Source organism: Kogia breviceps, chromosome 6 (assembly GCF_026419965.1).
Source record: "Kogia breviceps isolate mKogBre1 chromosome 6, mKogBre1 haplotype 1, whole genome shotgun sequence".
Lineage (NCBI taxonomy): Eukaryota > Metazoa > Chordata > Mammalia > Artiodactyla > Physeteridae > Kogia > Kogia breviceps.
In genome coordinates this window covers 83688104-83709667 of record NC_081315.1, presented here as the reverse complement: position 1 = coordinate 83709667, position 21564 = coordinate 83688104, and the positions used below count along the sequence as shown (strand labels likewise).

At 38.5% G+C, this 21564-nt stretch overlaps 1 pseudogene; it reads left to right on the top strand.

Moving 5' to 3' along the window:
• Nucleotides 1-4339: 4339 nt before the first annotated feature.
• Nucleotides 4340-5508, top strand: LOC131758698 (nucleosome assembly protein 1-like 1 pseudogene; annotated as a pseudogene).
• Nucleotides 5509-21564: the final 16056 nt, after the last annotated feature.

Sequence of the window (21564 nt, the reverse complement as noted above, 5' to 3'; positions counted from 1 at the left end):
TGCAGGCTCCAATCCTTCCCGAGGTAGTCTTGCTTCTTGAGGGTTTTCTCCAAGAAAGTTCTGCTAACCATTCCTCCACCTGCTTTTTGTCTTCATATGTTGGGGTCTGGGGGTACAAATATTTCCTAGTTTTATTGAAGATGGGGTTTGTGTTTCTGTTTCTTGTTCTGACTTTTGCGGGGGCGGGGGGCTGCACCATGCGGATCTTAGTTCCCCAACCAGGGATTGAATGCCAGGCCCTTGGCAGTGAAAGTGCGGAGTCCTAACCACTGGACCGCCAGAGAATTCCCTGGAGGAGATTTTCAAAAGAAGAGGTTAGAAGGGTCAGTGATCAGCCATCTTAATCCTGGGAATTGTAGAGGTGACTTCCAAGCATTTGCTTTGATCATGACTATCCAGACTTTGTTGAAAATAAAAAAAACAAAAATCAAAAACCAACAGTTTTCTGAAAGCATTTCTTTCTGCATGTACTTGTGGTTCAATGGCAGTGCCAAGCAGTGATATGCCTAGCTATGCCGAAGCCTGAGACCACAGAGAAAATTAGCAATACTGATCCTATCTTTAAAATTTTGATATTCTGGTTTTTTGGGGCTTTCTGCACCAATTTTTATTTTTAAAAATATTGTATTAAATATTATTTATCTTGATTACTGAGCTTTTTGGGCACCCCTTAAGTTTTACCCCCTAGTTTAGTGATTTACTTGCTCCACCTTAATCCTGGCCCTAGAAGGGTATCTTATTCTTCATCAGCTACCCTCACCCCTATAAACCACTACAAATAAACATACAATCTAAGTAAAAGTAGCCTACTTGTTGTGCAAACTTACAGCTTCAGGACAAATTCCAGAGTCACCCTTCCAATCCGTTTGCCTTTTTTATGAGTGTGTTGTAGGTATTTCTGAGTCCTCTCTTCTGTTCATAGGAAGAGTTGGTCTCTTTCTAGGAAATACTGTATAGGATTGGGTCAGAGTGACTTCCTCCCAGTATATTTGAGATGCCAGAGCTGTATTGATGCATGTTGCAAAAAGGACAGGTGTGGCACCGCCATAATAATGAGTTCCGTAGCTTTTCTTACTAAGATGATGTGACATCAACAGAATCAGAAGCATTTTCTCTAAATTCTTCTGGTGTTGATTTTTCTCCTAAAAACCTTGAGATAAAGTAAAAGAAGTAAAAATTCTTCAAGTATTTCTACACGCACTTTTACACATGGGTGGTGTCAGGAAAGGATCCTCCCTTGCTAATTGCAGGATTTTTCGTTGACTAAGTGGGAGATGGAGGAGGCAGGTGTTTGAGCTGCTATGGGGACTCTGATACAGTGAGAGTGATTTTTTTTATTCTTTTCAGTCCTTGTTGTACCTAACTGTGGTGATGTAGAGGAGTCGTTTAGACCACTGTGCATTGTCACAGTGAAGATCAGTCATGTTGAAGGAATTCTCAGTCCTTGTGTGTTTATAGGAAATCCTAACTATTTTGGGATGGTCTGTCTGTAAGCCATAGAGGCACCATGGCTACATAATGACACAGTAGTTACCTCACCTTACTTGCCATACCACACCCTTGAGGAAGATCTAGAGGAGTGCTACTCAAAGTCTCAGAGTGTGCACCGTGGACTAGAGTTAGTTCCTGAACTAGTATTACCTGTCCATGTCCAGATAATCATGGAAATTGAGAACAAACATTTAGAAACTTTTATAGCAATTTGACAGAATAATTTATGTTTGTTGCATTTAATAATAAAAATGTCAGCTTGCATTTTTGAGGTCTTTTTCTTTTTAAAGTCACTTTCTAGTAATTAATTTTTATTGTATTTTACAAAAGTATTTGCTGGCGATGGACTGGAAAGAAAAAACTTGGCTTTCATCGCAGGTAAACAGAAAAATCTGGATCTGGAGAGCATTTTTTTTTTTTTGCCACACTGAGTGGCTTGCGGGATCTTATTTCCCTGACCAGAGATTGAACCTGGGACACTGCAGTGAAAGCGCCAAGTCCTAACCACTGGACCCCCAGGGAATTCCCTGGAGAGCATTCTTGGTATTTAAGAAAGTGTCAAAGTTTTCATGACATTGGACTTGGCAATGAGTGGTCTCTTGGATATGACATCAAAAGCACAGGCAACAAAGGCACAAATAGAAAAATGGGACTACTTCAAACTAAAACTTTTGTGCATTAAAGAGCACAGTCAATGGAGTAAAAAGACAACCTTCTAAATGGAGATAATATTTGTAAATCATATATCTGACAAGGGGTTAATATCCAGAATATATTTTACAACTCCTACAACTTAACAATAAAAAATCAAATAACTTGATTAAAAAATGAGCAGAGGATTTGAATAGACATTTCTCCAAAGGTGATATACAAATAAGTGACACACTTATGAAAAGATTCTCAACATCTCTAGTAATCAGGAAAATACATATCAAAAGCACAATGAGATATCACCTCACATCCATTAGGATGGCCACTATCAAAAAAACAGAAAATAGGAATTCCAAATCAGCTGCACTATTGTTCATTTTCAATGGCAATGTATGATTGTTCCAATTTCTCTGCATCTTTGCCAACACGTATTATTGTCCATCTTTTTAATTATAGCCATTTCAGTGGGTGTGAAGATTACTGATTTTTAAGCTAATCAGAATAATATGTTCAAAATGCAAATATGACCAACTCACTCCCATTCAATGGTCCTAATTTTTTTTTCAGAATAAATTCCAAAAGTGTAATATAACATAAGAAGCCTTCCATGTTGCTATCCCTACCTCCCTATCTCTAGTCTCACCAGCTGGCACTTCCCTTTACTGCACTTTATACTCTAGGGATACGAATTGTGTGAAGTTTTCTGCAAGCACTTCGCTACCTCTAACCTCTGAAACGTTGTTTCTGCTTTTCTGTCTGCCTAGATTTTCCCCCCACCTTTTTGCCTAATTTTTACTCACGCTTTAATACTACCCAGGCATTCATTTCTCATGGAGCTCTTCTCTAAATCCCCAGGTGTTATTATCATTTTTTCTACTAGGTATTAGCTTATGAATGTAACAACCCTGTGAGGCAGGAACTCTTATCCTAATTTTATGCATAAGGAAAATGACCCTTAGAGAGAGTGAGAGATAGAGATGTTAGTAACTTGCCAAAAAGTCACACCGTAAGGGAGTGAAGATTGAATTAAATGCCATTACTCTGTGCTCTCATAGCAGCCTCTGCACACGTGGGTTCTTTTGTCTGTTATTTTATTTTTAATCTTTTGGCTGTGTTGGGTGTTCGTTGCTGCGCACAGGCTTTCTCTAGTTGCGGCAAGCAGGGGCTGCTTTTCATTGCGGTGCACGGGCTTCTCATTGAGGTGGCTTCTCTTGTTGCAGAGCACGGGCTCTAGGCGTGCGGGCTTCAGTAGATGTGGCACACAGGCTTAGTTGCTCCGCGGCATTTGGGATCTTCCCAGACCAGGGCTAGAACCCATGTCCCCTGCATTGGCAGGCGGATTCTTAACCACTGCACCACCAGGGAAGTCCCACACATGGGTTCTTTATTTCATTACATTTATATTATCTCCTTATATTTCCCAATTCAATCATGCACTCATTTAACTATTCATTCTCCAAATATTTATTTATAGTTTACCATATGTCAGGCACCGTGGCAGGTGCTAAGGACACGACGTTGACAAGACAGATCCTATATGGGACCTCATTGAACTTAAGAGTCTATAGGGGTGTACAAATGATTCAACTAATGGATATTTGCTATGGTACCAAGTAGCAGAGGGACCTAATCAGTAGTTACAGAAGCCTGGAAAAAATGATCTTGAAGCTGATAAGGATAAGGATGACTGGGGAACATCTTAAGGATGACTGAGGATTAGTGAGGTAAACATCTTAAGATGTTTGGCTTGAGGGTGACTTGTAGCATGTAATATTATATAAGTTATATCTTTTTTTTTTTTTTTTTTTGGTGGCCTGTGGATTTAATAATTTTGTTTGTTTTTTTTTTTTTGCGATACGCGGACCCCTCACTGTTGTGGCCTCTCCCGTTGTGGAGCACAGGCTCAGCGGCCATGGCTCACGGGCCCAGCCGCTCCACGGCATGTGGGATCTTCCCGGACCGGGGCACGAACCCGTGTCCCTTGCATCGGCAGGCAGATTTTCAACCACTGAGCCACCAGGGAAGCCCAGTTATCTCTTTTTTAAGCCCCCAAATTTAGTGTCTTAAGAAACAAATATTTGCTTTTTTAGCATCATCTGCTCATGGTGCCACCTTCTGCCACCCACCCTGGCTGCCACCCTGAGTCACTACCTGTGCAGCTCTGGACACCTGGTTCCCTGTGCTAGCCACCAATATTTGGAGTTCTTACAGTAACGCAGACATTGACAAGAAAGAGCAGTCTGAACTTGATCAAGGTTTGGTTGATGTTGAAGAAGTAGAAGAAGAAGAAATTGATGAAGAATCAAAACTCAAAACAGGTCAGCTGACTGTTCAGATGTTGCAAAATCCTCAGATGCTTGCAGCCCTTCAAGAAAGATTTGATGGTCTGGTAGAAACACCAACAGAATACATTGAAAGCTTGCCTAGGGTAGGTAAAAGACAAGTGAACGCTCTGAAAATCCTTCAAGTTAAATGTGCACAGACAGAAGCCAAATTCTATGAGGAAGTTCATGATCTTGAAGGAAAATATGCTGTTCTCTATCAGCCTCTATTTGATAAGCGATTTGAGATCACTTATGAACCTATATAAGAAGAATGTGAATGGAAACCAGATGAGGAAAATGAAATTTTGGAGGAACTGAAAGAAAAGGCCAAGATTGAAGATGAGAAAAAAGATAAAGAAAAAGAGGAACCCAAGGGAATTCCTGAAATTTGGTTGACTGTTTTTTAAGAATGTTGACTTGCTCAGTGATATGTTTCAGGAACATGATAAACATATTCTGAAGCACTTGAAAGATATTAAAGTGAAGTCCTTAGATGCAGGCCAGCCTATGAGTTTTGTCTTAGAGTTTCACTTTGAACCCAGTGAATATTTTACAAATGAACTGTTGACAAAGACACATAGTATGAAGTCAGAACCAGATGGTTCTGTTCATTTTTCTTTTGATAGACCAGAAATTAAGAGTTGTACAAGGTCCACATAGATTGGAAAAAAGGAAAGAATTGTCACTTTGAAAATCATTAAGAAGCAGAAACAAGGGACTTGGGGCAGTTTGTACTGTGACCAAAACAATTTCTAATACTCTTTAATATTTTTGCACCTCCTGAAGTTCCTGAGAGTGGAGATCTGGATGCTGCTGCTGAAGCTATCTTTCCTGCAGACCTTGGAAGTCATCACTTTTTATACGAATGTATAGTCCCAAGATCAGTGTATACTTTACTGGAGAAGTTACTAAAGAAGATGATGATGATTATGATGAAGAAGTTCAAGAAGAGGATGAGAAAGGGGAAGAAGAAGATGAGGAAAATGATCCAGACTATGACTCAAAGAAGGATCAAAACCCAACAGAGAGCAAGCAGCCGTAAAGCAGGATGTATGTGGCCTTGAGGGTAACTTGCACTGATCTAACTTCTGCTTCCTTGCAAAGGAGGAATTTACATAACTTGAAAAGCCTATTTCAAGTTTTTTGTTGTTTGTTTGCTTGTTTGTGTAGCTTAAAATAAAAATATCAAATTAAAAAAATTAAAAAAATGATCTCACAGTTTCTGTGGACAGGAATTTTTTTTCTTTTTCTTTTCTTTCTTTTCTTTTCTTTTCTTTTTTTTTTTTTTTTTTAATTTTTCGCCGCACTGTGAGGTATGCAGGATCTTAGTTCCCTGACCAGGGAAGAGTGGAAGTGCAGAGTCTTAACCACTGGACCACCAGGGAAGTCCCTGTGGTCAGGAATTCGGAAGTGACTTAATTGGGTAGTTGTGGCTCAGGGTCTCTCATGAGGTTACCATCAAGATATTGGCTGGGGCTGCAGTCATCTGGATGCTTAATAAATTTGGCTGGAGGATCTGCTTCCAAATGGCTCACTCACATGATTGTTGGCAGGAGGCCTCAGTTCCCTACTGAAACCGTGCACCTCAGATTGGGCCTTGAACCCACTTGCCAGGACTTGAACCTGGCCAAAACCCAGACTGGGACTCAAACCCAAGAGGCCGGGACTTGAACATGGCCAAAACCCAAGGTCTTCCAACTGAGATCACACACCTGGTTTCAGGACTTAATGAAGCTCAGGTTCTTGATGTCTCATTGCAGAAAGAATTCAGTGAGAGATAAAGTGATAGGTGAGACGTGGATTTATTTAGAGAAACACACTCCACAGACCATCTCAGAATGCAAGAGCAGCACCAGGGTATGGGGTTGTCAGTTTTTATGGTGGAAGGAGTATTCTAGCTATTCCACGAAGGGGCTGGGTTTTCCAGGAATTGGGCCACCACCCACTTTTTGATCCTTATGGTTGGCCTTGGAACTGTCAAGGCGCCTGCCAGTGTGTCATTTAGCATGCTAATGTAGTACAATGAGCATATACCGAGGCTCAAGTTCTAGTGGATGTCGACTTGTTGTCCGCCATATTGGACCCTTTCGGTTCTAATCAGTTTATGTCATGTCCTCAGGCTATGTCATTCTTCAAAGGTTGTGTCCTACCCACTTCCTTCCTGTTTCACTACCACATGAGTCTATCCATAGGGCTGCTTGAGTATCTTTGAAATATGGTAACTTCCCCAAGAGAGAGCAAGGAGGTCACAATGCCTAATGACCTAGTCTTAGAAGTCATGCAACATCACTTTACCACATTCTACTCATTAGAGGTGAGTCACTAAGTCTAGCCCATATTTAAAGGGGAGAGAATTACACTTCAACTTTTTGAAAGGAGAAGTGCCAATGATCTTGTAGACATATTTTAAAACCATCAAACATATTCAAGGAAAAAAAAATTCAGCATGGCTAGAATTAGAGTAAAGGACGAGGGTAATGACTGATGAAGAGAGGACTGGTGAATGCTGACAGTGCAAAAATTAGCTGGAACCAGATTCCTTATTTCCCTATTAATCTTAGTGATTTAGTTTTTATTTTTAGGACAGTGGGAAGCCATTGAAAAGCTTTCTTTTTTATTTATTTTTAAATTTAAATTTGTTTTCATTTAAAAATTTTTTGGTCACGCTGTGCGGCTAGCAGGATCTTAATTCCCCAACCAGGGATCGAACCCATGCCCCCTGCAGTGGAAGCGTAGAGTCCTAACCACTGGACTGCCAGGGAATTCCCAAAAGTTCTCTTTTTTAAAGCTTTATTGAAATATAATTCATAAACCATACAAATTACCCATTTAAAGTGTTCAACTCAATGGCTTTTAGTATATTCACAGAATTGTGCATTTATGTCTACAATCAGTTTTAGAACATTTTCATTACCCCAAAAAGAAACCTTTAGTTGTTACTCATCCTCCCTGTCACTAGGCAACCACTAATCTACTTTTTCTCTATATACATTTACCTATTCTGGGCCTTTCATGTAAATGGAAATGTGGTACTTTGTGACTGGTTTCTTGAAATTATGTTTTTAAGTTTCATCTATGTTGCAGTATGTATCAGTAGTTCATTCCTTTTTTTTATTTTAACAAACATTTTATTTACTTATTTTTTGGCCTTGCTGTGCAGTTTGCAGGATCTCAGTTCCCTGACCAGAGACTGAACCTGGGCCACAGCAGTGAAAGTATCAAATCCTAACCACTAGACCACTAGGGAACTCCCAATTCTTCATTCCTTTTTATGGATGAATAATATTCCATTGCATGGATATACACATTTTATCTATCTATCTATTAATTGATAGATATTTGGGTTGTTTCTACTCTTTGGCTATTGTGAATAATGTTGCTGTGAACATTCATGTACAAGATTTTGTGTGGACATGTTTTCATTTCTCTTGGGTATATACCTAGGAGTGGAATTTCTGGGTCATGTGATAACTATATGTTTAAATTTTTAAGGAACTTCCAGGCTATTTTCCATTCAGTTGCACCATTTTACATTTCTACTAGCAATGTATGAGGGTTCCAGTTTCTTCACATCTTTGCCAATACATGTTGTTGTCCATCTTTTTGATAACAGCCATCCTACTGGGTGTGACAAGGCATTTCATTTTGTTTTTAATTTGCAATTTTGTCTTAAAATGTAGATTTTGGGACTTCCATGGCGGTCCAGTGGTTAAGGCTCCGTGCTTCCACTGCAGGGGGAATGAGTTTGATCCCTGGTTGGGGAGCACAGGATCCCACATGCTGCATGCTGCGGACAAAAAAATAAAACAAAATAATAGATTTTGTTATTATTCAGGTATGACAAGGTCAACAGATCAGATTGCCATTGAAAAGACAACTGTTATGCTCAGAGATCCCAAGAGGAGGGGGCACACCATGCCATGGCAGAGGAAACCACAAAGTTCAGTCAGGAGGGGAGGGGAATGTGGGTAAGAATTTTATTGTGATTTCTGTGGTAAGCAACAAGTGAGGATGAGTATGGTTTAGGATTGGCTAGGCTGAATAATTTCCATAAGCCCTGGGGCAAAAGGACTGATCCTAGTTGTCTGGTACGTGGCCTGGGGTAGTAAGATAGAGAAATAGTAGCCTGTAGTATAAGAGTTTGATAAAGAATGTGATTAAGGATTTGGGCTGTAGATTGGTTGGTTTGTCTATGAAAGGCATGCCTGCAGGCAAGTCGTTTTACTGTCTATAAAAATTGGCTAACCCCAGCAGGGGAGGGGCAGGAGCTTCAGGTCAGAAAGGTCCCAAAATGTCAGAGCATCAGAAACATTCAATTCCCCGATAGTTAATGTTGTTGAACCTTTTCATATGCTTATTAGCCATCTTTGGAGAAGTGTCTGCTCAGATCCTTAGCCCATTTTTAAATTGGGTTGTCTTTTTATTACTGAGTTGCAATAGTGCTTTGTACATTCTAGCTACAAGTCCCTTATCAGATATATGATTTGCAAAACTTGTCTCCTGGGACTTCCCAGGACTCCTTGCTTCCACTGCAGGGGGCACGGTTTCAATCCCTGGTCTGGTAACTAAGATCCCACAAGCCTTGCAAAGTAGCCAAAAGAAAAAATAAATTAAATTATAAATAAATAGATAAATAAATAAATAAAGGTGAGGGGTAAGATCTAGAGCACAGGGAATAAGTAGCCTTAGTTAGGAGGAGAAGTTATGCTGCTCCCATGGAACCAAGAAGGCTGGCAAAAAGCATGAGTGGCCACATAGGTAGGTTTACTGGCCCGCTGGCAGGAAGCTGATGGAGTTCTTCAAGGGAAGGCCGTGGCTGCACCCTCAATGCCCATCACAGGGCCTGCTGTAGAGTAAGGACTCAGTAAATGTTTAATGAACTGAACAGGCTTGGGTTTCAGTCATGATTGCATCATGATTATATCACGATTTCTAGATACGACCTTAGGAAAGTTACTTACTCTCTGTGCCTCATTTCCTGTGAAAGTGGGGACAATAATCCCAGTCACCGAGTCAGAAACTAATATATATATATATATATATATATATATATATATATATATATTCACCAAAATCTGTTTCCTTTTCTTCTTGGCCACACAGCTAGATAATGCTTTGCAGCCTCCAGTTATGTTAGGCACATACTGACTGGCACATCATTGGCTCTCAATAGGTGTTTAATGAAAGAGTATAACTACTGAGATATTCCATTATAAACTTTGTTGTGTCACCAGTTCTTCCTTATCTTGATCCAAGATGACATCTTGTCTGGCCATGGAGGTAGTTAAGACCAAATGAAAATTTCCTGTGGATGATCTGCTGTAAAGAATATGATTTGTTTTACACAGAACTAACTAATGATAATTAATTTTCCCCTAATTATAATTCATGGAGAAAAGCAGGTGGTATTCTTAATTCCCTGAATAGAACTGGAGGGAAGAAGTAGTTGTGGAAAACTTTTGCCAGAGTATTTCTCCCCCCACAGGCCCCCCACCCATGTAATTTAAGGGTACACTATTATTAGAAGTAGTGTGAGGGACGCTGTGATTAGAGAATGGGAAAACTGAACTGCCGCTAACAAAAACTTGCTGACTATGGAGGTGGAGTGCTCTAGGGTTTTAGTACCTTAGATTAAGCTGTCAGTGATTCAGATTTTCAACCTCAACTTTTCTGGTTTAATAGCATGGTCAATTCAGTTACATGAATGCGTTAAACAAATCCATGGATTCTCATGCCAACCAATTTCTTGTGTGAATAATATGTAAATCAGGATGCTAATTTATTAATTTACAATGATAAATGTAACCAGAGAGCAGGTTGTATGGCTTATCAGCTGCTTGATACATTCTTTCTTGGTAGGAAGATATGGGAGGCCATATAGTTATAATCAGAAAGTTTTCTAGTAAACTGAAATCTGGAGCAAGAAGAGTTAGATGGGTAATCTTAAAGGCCAGGATTATCGAATTATGGTAAGTGAATGTAACCATTTCAGTAGTAAGGACAGGCTTGCTAAGAGAGGGTTGCTTTTTCTCTACTGATATTTTCTTTTATGAGGACTGAGCTAGAATGGTGTAACTCCTAGCTTCTCCCTATTTCTTTACCCATCCCAGAGTAGAAAGAGTGACATCTGATTGGTAAATTCAGGAAGAACAACTTAGGCATGGTTGCCTGATTTCCTCTCTTCTCTCTGGACAATAAGGCTGCTCAGAGAGTACATACCAAGGATTTATGACTTACTTTGTCCAGTGTGTTACCCAGGGCTAATTTCTCCATTAGGCACAGTGGGCCCAGTGTCTAGGGGTCAGGATATTTTCAGGGTCCTTGAAAATGTTTTCATTCAATTTAAAATGAGAAGGAAATAAACGAACTTGTAGGGTAAAGAAAATGTTTTAATATACGGTATTAATATATTTTATTTATATCAGTGCAGTCATAAAATATATCTTTAAATATTTTGTTATGGAAGAAGGGACCCATAAAGGCAGAAGTGCCTATAACCCCATGCAAGACCCAGTGTGGCCCTGTGCTGCCTGGGAAATCTACTTAACTGAGTTGTTCAGGTGACAGATCAGTTTGGTTCTCATAAGCTACAGCCTCCAGTTGGTCCTTATCAGTTCAGGAGATACTTGATCCATCATTTACCTTATACTTGCCCTTTATTCTCAATTTAGACAGAGAAGACCAATGCTATTTACTGGGCTTCCTGAAGACCCCAACATAAATCACAGGAATATATATTTACTGAGAATTCCCTGGCAGTCCAGTGGTTAGGACTCCAGCTCTCAGTGCCGAGGGGGCAGGTTCAGCCCCTGGTCGGGAACTAAGATCCCACAAGCCCCGAGGTGCAGCCAAAAAAACCCAAACAAAACCAAACAGAAAAGGAATATATATTTACTGAATTAAACGGAAGGAGACTGGAGAATTTGTGTACTGAGCAGGGCTACTCTGATCAATGCTGGTCAATCTCTGACAAATTACTGTTATTTAACTTCTCTTTACTATGTTCCATGCAGCTGCAAATTCCTCTGTATTTTGGAATCAGCCAAAAGAAAATGAGGAAACTCCTTGACATCATCCTACAAACCATCCTGATTTGGAACAGGTATTTTCAGCAGTCCATCAAAGCAAATAATGAGAAATTCCTATGCCCTACCATGAACAAATGTCCAATGTAGGACATATTTTGAAACACTCACATCTATATGGGACCTAAAGTAAAATCTGGAACTGTTTTACATGTGACAAAGGCACTTATGTTAGGTGATATTACATTCAGAGAGCAAGTTGGAATGACAACATTTTTTCTAGGAATGATAATGTTTTTCTAGGAAAACAATATTTAATTTTTTCCCCTTATCTAGTTTACTTGATTAAAACTCTGGATATCTCTTTGAGTTTAAGTTTTAAAGCGATTAAGTTTTTTTAAAAAAAATTTATTTATTTAGTTAGTTATTTTGGGCTGTGTTGGGTTTTCGTTTCTGTGCGAGGGCTTTCTCCAGTTGCGGCGAGCAGGGGCCACTCTTCATGGTGGTGCGTGGGCCTCTCACTGTCGCGGCCTCTCTTGTTGCAGAGCACAGGCTCCAGACGCGCAGGCTCAGCAGCTGTGGCTCACGGTCCTGGTTGCTCCGCGGCATGTGGGATCTTCCCAGACCAGGGGCTTGAACCCGTGTCCCCTGCATTGGCAGGCAGATTCTCAACCACTGAGCCACCAGGGAAGCCCTAAAGTGATTAAGTTTTGATTCTCAAAATGATCGAAGTTTTTAGCTAACTTCAATTTTATTTTTTATTTTTAAGAATTTATAGTTCAAAATATTTTCCTTTTTTGGTTAAATTTAAAAATTTTTCATTTATTTATGCTAACTTCAATTTAAATATTCACTGAATATAACTAAAGCATTATTATTTATAAATGAATCAAAATGAGAAAAATATATAATCCTTTCAGTTCAGTTAAAGAATAAACTAATATTTATCAAGCACCTGATATATATTAAGCATTTACTTAGCTATTTTCATACATATTTTCTCATTTAATTCTTACAGTGGTCCTCTATGGTTAGCATCCTTATCCTCACTTTACCAGTCGAGGAAACTGAGGCTGGGATCAGTCAGTTACCTTTGCAGAGCTCATACGTTAATGACATGGCAGAACTGAAAACGGGAACCAAGTTTAAAAGCCCATTTTGCCAGTGGGACTTCCCTGGTGGCACAGTGGTTAAGAACCCACCTGTGAATACAGGGGACACGAGTTTGATCCCTGGTCCGGGAAGATCCCACATGCCGCGGAGCAACTAAGCCCATGCGCCACGACTACTGAGCCTGCTCTCTAGAGCATGCGATCCACAACTACTGAACCTACACACCACAACTACTGAAGCTCGCACACCTGGAGCCCATGATCCACAACAAGAGAAGCCACTGTGATGAGAAGCCTGCGCGCTGCAATGAAGACCCAACGCAGCCATAAAAAAAAAAAAAAAGCCCATATTGTCAGTGGATGTTTACTGAGGGCCTTCCACGTGTCAGACACTAGCGAGGTGCTGGGGTTGCCCTCTCTGATTCATGCTGGGCACAGGATGGGGTGAGGAACCACAGAGGAACCAGGGTGCCTGGGATCACGACCTTCCCTTAAATTCCTGCAGTTATTTCAACTGCAGGCTTTCAAAGTTGCTCTTTAATAATAAATAAAATAAGATAAAAGCCCATATTATTTTCCATGTCACCATCCTATTCCTTGTAGTGAAAATAACAATGATGATGCTTTATATCTGTATGTCTTATCTCAGAAAAATTACAAAACTCCTTAAGGACAGGGCCCATGTCTTATACTTTTACAATATCCCTAATAATAAATTCTCAAGAAATATTGGCTGAATGAAGAAGAGTAGCTCCTGGTATTTAATTTTTTCATTAGGATTTTCTTTTTTTTCGGTACGCGGGCCTCTCACTGTTGTGGCCTCACCCATTGCGGAGCACAGGCTCCGGACGCGCAGGCTCAGTGGCCATGGCTCAGGCCCAGCTGCTCTGCGGCATGTGGGATCTTCCCGGACCAGGGATCAAACTCGTGTCCCCTGCATCGGCAGGTGGACTCTCAACCACTCCGCCACCAGGGAAGCCCTTTCAGTGGGATTTTAATGGTAGAAATAAACTGTGTTCTTCTACACCTTAGTAGTTACATGCAATTATTCGGACGTTTTACATCAGAGATAATTTCATCATCCTGTTTAAATTCACCTTATTCATTTTATATTCACCTGTTTAAATTCAAAGGTATATAAACATTTGTGAAGCTTCTATGCTGCAATCCTTGGAATGTGCATTATGATACCAGGCTCATACAAACTATATTTAGCCTCATTTGCAAGCTGTTTAACTCTAGGAGTTGCTTTACAAATGCCATTCTGGGCCTTCTGTGAATTTTCTGAGGTATTTCCTATTTTCTCAGTACTAGGAAAAATGATTAAAAAATATATAGTAAAATGATAGTTCTATCTATAGATTTGAAAACATGAACAAAGAAATGGCCACTGCTTTCTGAAAGAGTAAGCCTCAATGTATTAACTAGCCCTAGGTCCTGGAAACTCATATTTGAATATGCTCAAATAATTATCACCCATGGTCTCTTCACCCTAGGATTGGTGCTCTTGCACTGTTCCCTAATGCCTTTCCTATCAAAATGCAAACCAGCCTAAACCAAACTAATAAAAATTTCCCACGATCCTCAAACACCATCCTAACTAGAAAAAGTCAAGAACTTATCTTTCAGGCAGGCTATTATGAAACACTAATTGAGAAGTCTTAGTTCTCAGGCAGGGAACTGAGAGGAAAGTCTAGCAGGAGGGATGTATAACTTGGCTCCAGGCCTCATTTATATTTTCCATCAGCAAACACCACCTTAGCTTAGGGTGAATGTGTTTCAGAATGCCCTTGAACTTGCCCACTTATCCTCTTTCAGTTTGAGAGATTAAAAAAAAAAAGTATAAACTTTGAGAGCCAAAACGGATTTCATTATAAAGAACTTCACATTTTATTTTAACGAGCATTTACAGGAAACCTAGTATAATAATTAAACTCTTTTGGATGCCACAATCAGAAAACAACTCAAGTTAGCTTAAGCCAAAAAAGGGGAGACTTATGGGAATTCCCTGGCGGTCCAGTGGTTAGGACTCTGTGCTCTCACTGCCAAGGGCCTGAGTTTGATTCCTGGTCAGGGAACTAAGATCCCACAAGCCACGCAGCACGGCGGAAAAAAAAGAAAAAAAGAAAAGAAAAAGGAATTTGGGCTTGTTTAAAAAAAAAAGAAGAGGGCTTCCCTGGTGGCACAGTGGTTAAGAATCCACCTGTCATTGCAGGGGACATGGGTTTGACCCCTGGTCCGGGAAGATCCCACATGCTGCGGAGCAACGAAACCCATGCTCCACAACTACTGACCCTATGCTCTACAGCCTGTGAGCCACAACTACTGAAGCCTGCGTGCTTAGAGCCTGTGCTCTGCAACAAGAGAAGCCACCACAATGAGAAGCCCACGCACTGCAATGAAGAGTAGCCCCTGCTCGCTGCAACTAGAGAAAGCTCACACACAGCAATGAAGACACAACACAGCCAAAAATAAAATAAATAAATTTATTTAAAAAAAGAGATTTATTATAAGAATATAGGAATGTTTTTTACAAAGTTGGAGATATCACACTCCCTGATTTCAAACTATACAACAAAGCTGCAGTAATCCAAACAGTATACTGGCATAAAAACAGATACGTAGATCAATGGAACAGAATAGAGAGCCCAGAAATGAGCCCACACTTAGATGATCAATTAATCTATGACAAAGGAGGCAAGAATATATAATGGGGAAAAGACAGCCTCTTCAATAAGTGGTGTCAGGAAAATGCGACAGCTACATGCAAGAGAATCAAACTGGACTACTTTCTCACACCACGTTAAAAAAAAAACCTCAAAATGGATTAAATACTTAAATTTAACACCTGAAACCACAAAACTCCCAGAAGAAAACATAAGCAGTATATTTGACATCGTTTTAGCAATATATTTTTTGGATCTGTCTCCTCAGGCAAGGGCAACAAAGGCAAAAATAAGCAAATGTACTATATCAAACTAAAAAGCTTTTGCACAGCGAAGGGAACTATCAACAAGATGGAAAGGTCACCTACTGAATGTGAGAAGATATTTGCAAACAATATATCTGATAAGGGGTTATTATCCAAAATATTCAAAGAACTTATATAACTCTACATCAAAAAACCAAACAACCTGATTAAAGAATGGGCAGAGGACCTGAAAAGACATTTTTCCAAAGACATTCAGACCGCCAACAGGCACATGAAAAGATGTTCAACAACACTAATCATCAGGGAAATGCAATTCAAAACCACAATGAGATATCCCCTCAGAATGACTATTATCAAAAAGAATAACAAATGTTGGCAAGAATGTGAGGAAAAGAGTTGGTGGGAATGTAAATTGGTGCAGCCAATATGTAAAACAGTATGGAGGTTCCTCAAAAAATTAAAAATAGAATTACCTACCATATGATCCAGCAATTCCACTTCTGGGTATTTTTCCAAAGAAAACAAAAATACTAATTTGAAAAGATATATGCACCCCTATATTCATTGCAACATTATTCACAATAGCCAAGATATTGAAGCAACCTAAGTACCCATAGATAGATGAATGGATAAACAACACGTGATATATATATATACAATGGAATGTTAACCATAAAGAAAAGTGAAGTCTTGTCATTTCCTACAACGTGGATGGATCTAGAAGGTATTATGCTAGGTACAGTAAGTTAGGAAGAAAAAGACTTACTTACATGTGGAATCTAAAAAACAAAACAAACAAACAAACACAGAGAAACAGAAACAGAATCATAGATACAGAGAACAGTAGGTGGTTGCCTGAGGGGATGAGGGTGGGGGAATGAGTGAGTGAAATAAGTGAGGGACATTAAGAGATACAAACTTCCAGGTACAAAATAAGTGAGTCATGGGGATAAAATGTAAGTGTGGGGAATATAGTCAATAATACTGTAATATCTTTGTGTGGTGACAGATGGTAACTAGACTTATTGTGGTGAGCATTTTGTAATGTATAGAAATATTGCACCACTATGTTGTGTACCAGGAACTAACAGTGTTATAAGACAATTATACTTCAAAAAACAAACAAATTCATAGAAAAAGAGACCAGATTTGTGGTTATCAGAGGCAGAGGGTGGGGGAAGGAAGAATTGGATGAAAGTGGTCAAAAGGTACAAACTTTCAGTTGTAAGACAAATACTAGGGATATGATGCACAACATGATTCATATCATTAACACTGGTGTATGTTACATATAAAAGTTGTTACGAGGGCAAATTCTGAGTTCTCATCACAAGTAAAAAATATTATTTTCTTTTATCTTATATCTATATGAAATGATGAATGCTCATTAAACTTACTGTGGTAATCACTTCATGGTGTAAATCAAGTCATTATGCTGTACACCTTGAACTTATACAGTGTTATACGTCAATTATATCTCAATAAAACTGGAAGAAAAAAATATAGGAATGTGTTTTTTAAAAATTAATTAATTAATTAATTAATTTTGGGGTGTGTTGGGTCTCCGTTTCTGTGCGAGGGCTTTCTCTAGTTGTGGCGAGCAGGGGCCACTCTTCATCGCGGTGCGTGGGCCTCTCACTGTTGCGGTCTCTCTTGTTGTGGAGCACAGGCTCCAGATATGCAGGCTCAGTAGTTGTGGCTCACGGTCCTGGTTGCTCCGCGGCATGTGGGATCTTCCCAGACCAGGGCTCAAACCCGTGTCCCCTGCATTGGCAGGCAGACTCTCAACCACTGTGCCACCAGGGAAGCCCTATAGGAATGTTTTAAAGAAACCAAGGGGAGGGATGCAGCTGGCTCCAGGAAAGACTAGAACCAAATTGTTGAGAGTCCAGACAATCCTTTGTCTCCATCTCTCCAATCTCTCTTCTCTGCTTGTCTGCTTCAGTCTTCTCTCTAGGACAGCTTCCTTTTCTCCTCAGGCTTCATGAAGAATATAGTTGCCCCCAACTCCTGAGGTAACCCCATATATGCTTAGTTGCACAAAGAAAACGAATCTCTCTAGAATCCCAAATATTTCACTCCTACTTAATTTTTTTTCTTAAATAGCAAATAGATTCTTTTGGTTCATAAAAGGTACAGTAAAAAGTCTCTCCAGCCTCTTTCCTCTGGCTACTCAGTTCCCTTTCTCAAGGGCAACCAATGGTACCCGTTTGTTCCATCTTCTTCCAGAGAAATTTTATGTATATGTGATAAAATACATCTATCTATCTATCTATCTATCTACCTTTCTCCTCTTCCCAATTTTTTACACTAATGGCAATATACCATACACACATTTTTTTTCACTGAGCAATTTATCCTGGAGATTTTACAGTATCAGAACTCAGAGAGTGGCATCATTCTTTTAAATTATAGGATTCCAAATTTTGGAATTTAATGTTGCAATAAAAAACCAGAAGTGTGTTTATAATGTACTTATAATACATGACATATGTAAAATATATAAATTTTTAAGTTTTCTTTATGCTTTGCCTATTTTTTTTCTTATGTTGGGTTGTTGGTCTTTTTCTTATTGACTTCCAGGTGTCTGTATATTAGAGGAACCAGTCCTTTGTCTCTGATATGAATTGCACTTTTTTCTTGTTTATCATTTGTCTTTTGATTTTACTAATGCTACTTTTTGACTTTGTCTCAATTCTAAAATTTTCCAGGAAGGGGCTAATTGTATTGAGACACCCACCCTTGGTTAATTAACTGTGGCCAGGAGTCATTTTTTAATGCCCTGAAGTCCACCCTACGGAATGGGGGTGAGTAAAGCTAAAGGGGAAATTGTGAACAAGGAGATACCCTAAAAGAGGTCTACTACATTTCAATGTATAGAGGATGTTTTCTAGTCACTGGGTATATATCTCCTTGTCTAGGGGAAAAGAGTTCAGTTTTGGTGAAGATACACACCAAGAAACAGTCATCATTGTGACTGAATAAGAAAGATATGCAAATTGCTATGGTTGTAGATGAAGAAGCAGTTCATTATGTTTGGGGCATCTAGGAAAACTTCACAGGAGAAAGGGCATTTGAACGGCTTTGTAAAGACATAGATGAGTGAAAATGAATGACTAGGTTAGCCAATGGCTCAACATCATTGGAAGTAGGATGTATTGGGACGTGTGTGATTGTCACAAATGGAAGAGTAATGTAACTGACAGATGTCAAAAGGTATGAGTATAGAATGTAACATTCCCTTACTGGCAAATGATATGAAATCTTACAGTTACATAAAGCTGGAGCTACCCCAATATGCTTCTGGACTGAAGTATGGCTTCCAGTAAAAATTATTCGCAAAGACAAAGCACTTGTGGTTGCTATCACATTTACAAAAGGATTATCCCAGGCATGAGGAAGCTGTCTTTGCCATCCATTCTGTAGTTCTAGTTCTCTTAAGTGGCTTTTTTTTTTTTTTTTTTTTTAATACTCTCTTTTGCCAATTCCATTTCTATCTTTCCCTGTCAAGTTTGGAGACTGCCTCACTGGCAGTCTTGCCATTCAGTTATGGAGAAACTGGGTATAGCAAAGATGACATTCTCAAGAGCATCTCTCAGTGGATCTATGCTTGAGGTCTATTTGAAGCCCATTTCTGTAGGAGTGGCAGGATTTGGAAACTACACTAAGGGATTTGGGTTTTTTTTTTTTAAATTGTTTTTTCACCAGTGGATTGACCTTTCCCCCCCCCATCTCTCCTCACCTCCCAGCTTGAGGTATAGTATAATTGACAAAATTGTACATACTTAAAGTATACAACATGATGATTTGATATAGATATACATTGTGAAATGCTTATCACAATTAACACTTCTCATAGTTACCGTGTGTGTGTGTGTGTGTGTGTGTGCACGAACACTTAAGATGTATTCTCTTAGCAAATTTCAATTCTTAAAAGTTATCTCCTCTCCGTAGATGTTCTTAGTATTCTATTCTTTCCTTAGAGATATTTGTTTCCTCACTTTTTTTAAAAAAAAAGCAGCACTTTATGCCTGCCTTTTAATAGATAAATAACTGCACAGAGAAAATTACTTTTTCTTCATGATTGAATCCATAATATCTGCAATCAATAACTACCATCTATTGAGCCTTTACTTTTACATGCTTTCATTATTTTAATTAATCATAAGTAGATATAATGAATGCATTAGAGAGATGAGAAAATTGAGTTTTAGAGGGCTTAATTTTCCCAAGGCCACAAAGCTTGTAGCTCCTGAGTGTGGTAAAGAAATCTTTTATAAAGATAAGCCCACTGATATTATTTACTTTAGATAACAGCAATATAACTCACTATCCAGTTTCTACCAGATTTAAAATTGAAAAACACAGGAGTTCCAGCATATGTTGGTTCTTACTTTCTTTTAGTAATGTTCTTGCAAAATGTTAGTCTAAGTTTAATTGGGAATGAAAACAAGTATTTATCAGCCACTATGTAAAAGAGGAAAAAAATCCTGAGACAGATTTTCTTTTGATTTGCCATATGCTGTGTCATGGAGTAATGCTCATTCTTTTACTCATTAAGTGTCCAAGGAGTGTTTTGTACAAGGGTCTGAGTTTGGTAATGAGGAATACAAGACTGAATGGGAAACAGAACCTATTTTCAAGGAATTGATGATCTACTAAGGGAGATTATAAATATGTAAATAATTAAATTAAGTGGAATGCTCCAAGTCAAATTAAAAGGATAGAAATGCAAAGGTGGCATAAATTATTTTCGACTGAGAGGAAATCATACTTATGTTCTAAACATAAACAAGCATATTTAGAATTTAGCTGTTAAATAGACCGAAGATGCTTTAGACAAATAGCAAAGATTTGTTTATAATAAATTACAAAATTTTATTTATTTACAAAAATCCAAGACATTTTTAAAAATGTAAATTTTATTATTTCCTTAAAGGCCAGTCTTTCATCTAAAGAAATGCCAGGGTTCATCTTATTTAAAGTGTTAAATGGTAGCATTTTGCCATTCTACAGATTCATCTGGCATTTTAGAGAATTAAATATTGTAACAACCAACTGGAAGATTATAGAGAGCAGGGTGTGATCAGGAGTAGCACCTTGGTATTTAAGGTACATCAAGATACTCACTAATTCAGATATTCTTAAATTTCTTCTTTAAAATTAAAAGATACCCAATGTCAAATGAGAATGAGCATGATAAACAATCAGTTTATCCAATGTTTTAACCTAATGCTTATGTCTCACCCTTTAAAAGATGTGTTGTACTTTTCCTATTGGCTTAGAATTTAAACCAATAAGGAAGGAGGAAATTTTATAAATATTCACAAAGAAGGCTGGTATTGTGGATGTTGAGTAACGATTGCTTTGTTCTTCATTTGAGTCTGACTTTAGAACTTTATAGTATTGATGTTTTTCTTTTATTGATATAGTAAGCAAACACTATTTTTTCTTTAAATATTCAGCCTGGGTGATGTCTTTCTGGCTTGAAATATATTTTCCAGTGTTAAGAATACTTTATTTCTTTTTGTTCAGACCTAAGATGTGATGAATCCTTAACAATGTTAAAAGGAAAAATCAAGAATTTCAATGCCAGTTTTCATTATCATGCTGATAATATTATCAGCATGATAGTCATTTTACTATGTTCATATTTCAGATGAATGAAATTAATATTAACTTGCTAGATTTCTTTGAAGTTTAAAATTACTAGGATTCTTTCATTACTAAAGTGGCATGTATCATTGTTATTAGTCTCTTTTAATGGCTGTTCAGAAGCAGAGATAATGTCAGGGTCTCAGCAATAGTTATTTATATCTTGAGATTCTGGGTACTTTGTTAAAATCTCTGCTGCTTCAAAATTAATAAAAGCATTGATAGGGGTGTTTGTATTTTAATTTCTTAACAGGGGCTCAAGGGACTTTTAAAAATACAAAAATCATACAAAAGGAAAAAAAAAACCATACCTTTTTTTCCCGTGTGGATGATTTCATTAGAACACGTACCAAACCCGAGGTCTCTGCTTAAAT